We start from the raw sequence: 6,612 nt of genomic DNA, 5'->3' as shown, positions 1-6,612 counted from the left end.
GTAGACAGTGATAGAACAAACTGGGTAACAACAGACAGACTTAGAGTTAGGAGGGCCCTGCTGCAAGCTTACAATCTATAGGGACATAGAAGGGAAACACAAGGACAGGCACCAGTAATAGCATAGTAGTCCCACCAAGTTACAAGTCCAGAAGGGAAGCTATATAATACAGAAGTGCCTCAGAGGGTTATCCGTGTGGTACTTAAATATGATAGGCTTGCCTGAAGAGGTGCGTTTTCAGGGAACGCTTGAAAGTTTGGAGGCTAATAGAGAATCTTACCATCTATATTCCTTATCACATGTACACGCACAGACATTCTAGGGTTAATTTTTTGGGAGACAATTAGCCTACCAGTATATTTTTGAATTGTTGGAGGAAACCGGAAACCCACGCAAGTACGGGAAGAATATACAAACTCTGCACAGTTAGGGTCATGGTGGGAATCGAACCCATGAACTCAGTGTTGTGAGGCAGTAATGCTAACAATTGCACCATCCGTACTGCCCCCACTTTATATGCGAGTAGAAGTGTTATATATTGAATAGGGTAAGATACAGGCAACCAATGGAGGGATTGGCAGACTGGATCAGCAGACGAAATAATAATTATTTTAGTGTCCTGTCCCCCGATGGATCCATCTTTTTATTACCATGCACTTGTCCTAAATAGCTTTTTACGGTACCTTGTTGTTTTCTTGTTTTTGCTCATTTATGTACTGTTAGGCGCTGCGGAACCCTTGTGGCGCCTTATAAATAAACCATAATAATAATAGTTACAAATAATTGCAATTCAGAATTAGAACGCCCTTTATTTCTATAAAACAACAACAAATTCATGTCGCGTTGCGCCGGTTCATCACGAAGGTGTCCCGTAAAGTGGCGGACAGAGGTTAAAATAATTGCAATTAGCCCTTTCTGACGAGGTTGACCTTGATTGCGTGATACCGGAGCCAGAATAAAAGAGTTAAAATCTGTGAGCCCTAACCCTATCCCCCACTGTATAGGCCCATCCTGTATTCAGGGCTACAGGTTGTCATGGAGATCGAACCTTTCCCCAGCCAGCTGCAGATGAAGACTGTGTCAGGCCTGCACGGGTGGGAATAGCGTAGAGGGAAGAGGAGGAGGAGGAGGAAGAAGAGGGAGAGAGAGAGAGAGTAAAAGAATTTCCAGCAATCACACACACAAAAAATCCCATTATCAACAGGGAAATAAGGGTACAGGATGTATGGAGGAGGGGGAGATAGCTGGGGAAGGGTAGGGAGCCTGCCGGCTTCTTGCATTTAGGATTGGAAACTCATTGGGAGAAGAAGGCAAAAGTTTTTTTTTTTTTTTTAAAGAGGATTTGGAAGTTTAACAAAAGCGGGGAGGAGGGCGGGAGGGAGGGGGGGTTTGCATGGATCCAGATGCTCCTTATTCCAATCCCTGCTCCATTCTCAAGTTACACAAGATGAGGGAGGAAGAGAATGAGGCTGCTCCCTGGGTTATAGAAAAGGTATTTGCTTCTTACCATTATACATGTATGCATGTGTGCTTTATATGAAGGGAGATGGCAAAATAAGCAAATCTGCATGCAGCCGGCCGTCTCCTTGTGGAGGAGAAACGCCACAGAAAGGGCTGGGGAACTTTCCGGGATGTTGGGATAACTCGTCAGGAGCATTGTGTCCAAAGAGAGAACTGGGGAGAATCTTCACTGCTTAGGTCATATGTGTTCTATTGGGATATCAGCACATCTGTCTGTCTATCTATCTATCTATCCGTCTATCCATCTATCTATCTATCCGTCTTTCTATCCATCTATCATTTATCTATCTATCCGTCTATCTATCTATCATTTATCTATCTATCCGTCTGTCTATCATTTATCTATCTATCTATCCATCTATCCATCTATCCGTCTGTCTATCTATCTACTGTATCTATCTATCTGTCTATCTATCATTTATCTATCTATCTATCTATCATTTATCTATCAATCTATCTATCTATCCGTCTGTCTATCTATCATTTATCTATCTATCTATCTATCTGTCTGTCTATCATTTATCTATCTATCTATCTGTCTATCTATCTATCTATCTATCTATCCGTCTGTCTGTCTGTCTATATATCTATCTATCTATCTATGTATGTATGTATCTATCTATCTATCAATCTATCTTTCCATCTGTCTGTCTATCTATCTACTGTATCTATCTATCTATCTATCAATTATCTATCTATTCATTTATCTATCTATCTATCCGTCTATCTATCTATCTATCATTTATCTATCTATCTATCAATCCGTCTGTCTATCATTTATCTATCTATCTATCATTTATCTATCTATCTGTCTATCTATCTATCTATCTATCATTTATCTATCTATCTATCTATCCGTCTGTCTATCATTTATCTATCTATCCGTCTATCTATCATCTATCTATCCATCTGTCTGTCTATCTATCTATCCATCTATCTATCATTTATCTATCTATCTATCCGTCTGTCTATCATTTATCTATCTATCCGTATATCTATCTATCTATCATTTATCTATCTATCTATCTATCTATCCGTCTGTCTATCATTTATCTATCTATCCGTCTATCTATCTATCATTTATCTATCTATCCGTCTATCTATCTATCTATGTATGTATGTATCTATCTATCCATCTATCCATCTGTCTGTCTGTCTATCTATCTGTCTCATGAATGTCTATTTATCTATCTATCTATATAATCTATCTATCTATCTCATGTCTATCTATCTATCTATCTATCTATCTATGTATCTATCTATCAGTCTATCCATCTATCCATCTGTCTGTCTGTCTGTCTGTCTGTCTATCTGTCTCATGAATGTCTATTTATTTATCTATCTATCTATATAATCTATCTATCTATCCATCTATATCTATCATTTATCTATCTATCTATCAATCATCTCTCACTAACTATCTATTTATCTATCCATCTATCTATCTATCCATCAATCAATCAATCAACTATCTATCTATCTATCTATATCATATCTATCCATCTATCTATCTATCTATCTATATCATATCTATCTATCCATCTATATCATATCTATCTCATCTATCTATCTATCCGTCTATCTATGTATCTTTGTATCTGTTTATCTATCTCTCTCTCTCTCTCTCTCTCTCTCTCTCGTGAATGTCTATCTATCTATCTATCTATCTGTCTCATAAATGTCTATTTATCTATCTATCTCATGAATGTCTATCTATCTATCTATCTATCTATCTATCTATCTCATGAATGTCTATCTATCTCATGTATATCTATCTATCTATCTATCTATCTATCTATCTATCTATCTATATATCTATCTATGTGTCACATTGGAATTGAGGAATATATTATAATGGGGAATAGGGTGTTTGCTATATCAGTGATACCAATTCCCGTGGTGTTAAGCGGAGCTTGGTCACATTACTATATTATAGTACACAGTGTACAATATATGCAGAATAATGTCTCCAAATGTTTTATATAGAGAAAAACAAATGTTTTGGTTGGATAATGGCCGTGTTAAGTGAATTGTCATCAGCTAACGGCTGGAGTGACACTTGTGGCCTCTGACGGAGCGAGCAGAGGAATGTACAGTACAGATGCTCAGATTTCCCTGGTTTGTGCCATTGTACAGATGGTGTAATGGTTAGCATTACTGCCTCACAGCGCTGAGGTCATGGGTTTGATTCCCACCATGGCCCTAACTGTGCGGAGTTTGTATATTCTCCCTGTACTTGCGTGGGTTTCCTCAGGGTACTCTGGTTTTCTCCCACAATCCAAACATATACTGGTAGGTCAATTGGCTCCCAACACCCTGTACTACATGTACTCTGTAAGTCACTAAACAATAACAAAATACAAATTCCTTGTAATTATCATATACAAGATGCATCTAACACTGAGTGCTGTTATATCCTTATCGTTGCTCACACTCTTTATTTAGGAATTGGGTGATTGCTGGAAAAGTCCAGTATAATGGTCCTGCCATGGTTGTATGATGGTCCTCCTGTATATGGTGATGTGATGGTCCTCCTGTATATGGTGGTATGATGGTCCTCCTATATATGCTGGTATGATGGTCATTCTCTATATGGTGCTATGATGGTCCTCCTATATATGGTGGTATGGTCCCTCTGTATATGGTGGTATGATGGTCCTCCTGTATATGGTGATGTGATCGTCCTCCTGTATATAGTGGTATAATGGTCCTCCTGTATATGGTGGTATGATGGTCCTCCTATATATGGCGGTATGGTGGTCCTTTTCTATATGGTGCTATGATGGTCCTCCTGTATATGGTGGTGTGATGGTCCTCCTATATATGGTGGTATGGTCCCACTGTATATGGTGGTATGATGGTGCTGCTGTATATGGTGGTATGATGGTCCTCCTATATATGGTGGTATGGTCCCTCTGTATATGGTGGTATGATGGTCCTCCTGCATATGGTGATGCGATGGTCCTCCTGTATATAGTGGTAGGATGGTCCTCCTGTATATGGTGGTATGATGGTCCTCCTGTATATGGTGGTATGATGGTCCTCCTTTATATGGTGGTATGATGGTCCGCCTATATATGGCGGTATGGTGGTCCTCCTCTATATGGTGCTATGATGGTCCTCCTGTATATGGTGGTATGATGGTCCTCCTATATATGGTGGTATGATCCCACTGTATATGGTGGTATGATGGTCCTCCTGTATATGGTTTTATGATAGTCCTACTGTATATGGTGGTATGGTCCCACTATATATGGTGATATGATTGTCCGACTGTATATGGTGGTATGATGGTCCTACTGTATGTAGTGTATGATGGTCCTACTGTATGTGGTGGCATTATGGTCCTGCTGTATTTAGTGTATGATGGTCCTACTGTATCTGGTGGCATGATCGTCCTGCTGTATGTAGTGTATGATGGTTCTACTGTATGTGGTGGCATGATGGTCCTGCTGTATGTAGTGTATGATGGTCCTACTGTATGTGGTGGCATGATTATCCTGCTGTATGTGGTGGTATGATGGTCCTACTGTATGTGGTGGCATGATGGTCCTGCTGTATGTAGTGTATGATGGTCCTACTGTATGTGGTGGCATGATGGTCCTGCTGAATATGGTGACATGGTCACACTGTATATGGTGGTATAATGATCCTGCTGTATGTGGTGGCATGATGGTCCTACTGTATGTGGTGGCATGATGGTCCTACTGTATATGGCAGCGTGATAGTCCTACTATTTATGGTGGTAGGATTATCCTGCTGTATATGGTGGCATGATGGTCCCACTGTATATGGTGGTATGATGATCCTCCTATATATGGTGCCATGACAGTCCTACTATATATGGTGGTAGGATGATCCTACTGTATATAGTGGAATAATGGTCCTACTGTATATGGCGGCGTGACAGTCCTACTATATATGGTGGTAGGATGATCCTGCTGTATATGATGGATTGGCCCTGCTGTATATGGTGGTATGATGGTCCTACTGTATATGGTGGTATGATGATCCTACTATATATGGTGGCTTGACAGTCCTACTATATATATATGGTGGTAGGATGATCCTCCTATATATGGTGGTATGGTCCCTCTGTATATGGTGGTATGATGGGCCTCCTGTATATGGTGGTATGATGGTCCTCCTGTATATGGTGGTATGATGGTCCTCCTGTATATGGTGATGTGATCGTCCTCCTGTATATAGTGGTATGATGGTCCTCCTGTATATGGTGGTATGATGGTCCTCCTATATATGGCGGTATGGTGATCCTTCTCTATATGGTGCTATGATGGTCCTTCTGTATATGGTGGTATGATGGTCCTCCTATATATGGTGGTATGGTCCCACTGTATATGGTGGTATGATGGTCCGCCTGTATATGGTGGTATGATGGTCCTCCTGTATATGGTGGTATGGTCCTACTGTTTATGGTAGTATCATGGTCCTTCTCTGTATGGTGCTATGATGGTCCTACTGTATATGGTGGCATGATGGTCCTACTATATATGGTGGAATGATGGACCTACTATATATGGTGATATGATTGTCCGACTGTATATGGTGGTATGATGGTCCTACTGTATATGGTGGTATGGTGGTCCTACTGTATGTGGTGGTATAATGGACATACTATATATGGTGATATGATTGTCCGACTGTATATGGTGGTATGATGGTCCTCCTGTATGTGGTGTATGATGGTCCTGCTGTATATGGCAGCGTGACAGTCCTACTATATATGGTGGTAGGATGATCCTGCTGTATATGATGGAATGGCCCTGCTGTATATGGTGGTATGATAGTCCTACTGTATATAGTGGAATAATGGTCCTACTGTATATGGTGGTATGATGGTCCCACTGTATATGGTGGTATGATGGTCCCACTGTATATGGTGGTATGATGGTCCCACTGTATATGGTGGTATGGTCCCTCTGTATATGGTGGTATGATGGTCCTCCTGTATATGGTGGTATGATGGTCCTCCTATATATGGTGATGTGATCGTCCTCCTGTATATGGTGGTATGATGGTCCTACTGTATATGGTGGTATGGTCCTACTGTTTATGGTAGTATCATGGTCC

At 40.4% G+C, this 6,612-nt stretch overlaps 1 protein-coding gene across 1 annotated transcript in view; it reads left to right on the top strand.

Annotated features, from left to right (window-relative positions):
- The first annotated feature begins 1,362 nt into the window (after nucleotides 1-1,362).
- DENND2A (DENN domain containing 2A) overlaps nucleotides 1,363-6,612 on the top strand; it is a 77,602-nt gene continuing 72,352 nt past the window's right edge. The window contains exon 1 of the mRNA XM_083181221.1: nucleotides 1,363-1,492. The gene's annotated coding sequence lies outside the window, so the exon portion shown is untranslated. The remainder of the gene's footprint in view (nucleotides 1,493-6,612) is intronic.

The sequence above is a fragment of the Crinia signifera genome, chromosome 4 (genome assembly GCF_055691185.1).
Source record: "Crinia signifera chromosome 4, ASM5569118v1, whole genome shotgun sequence".
NCBI classification, from domain to species: Eukaryota; Metazoa; Chordata; class Amphibia; order Anura; family Myobatrachidae; genus Crinia; species Crinia signifera.
The sequence above is the reverse complement of the archived record's forward strand: the minus strand, read 5'-3'. Positions and strand labels throughout refer to the sequence as shown.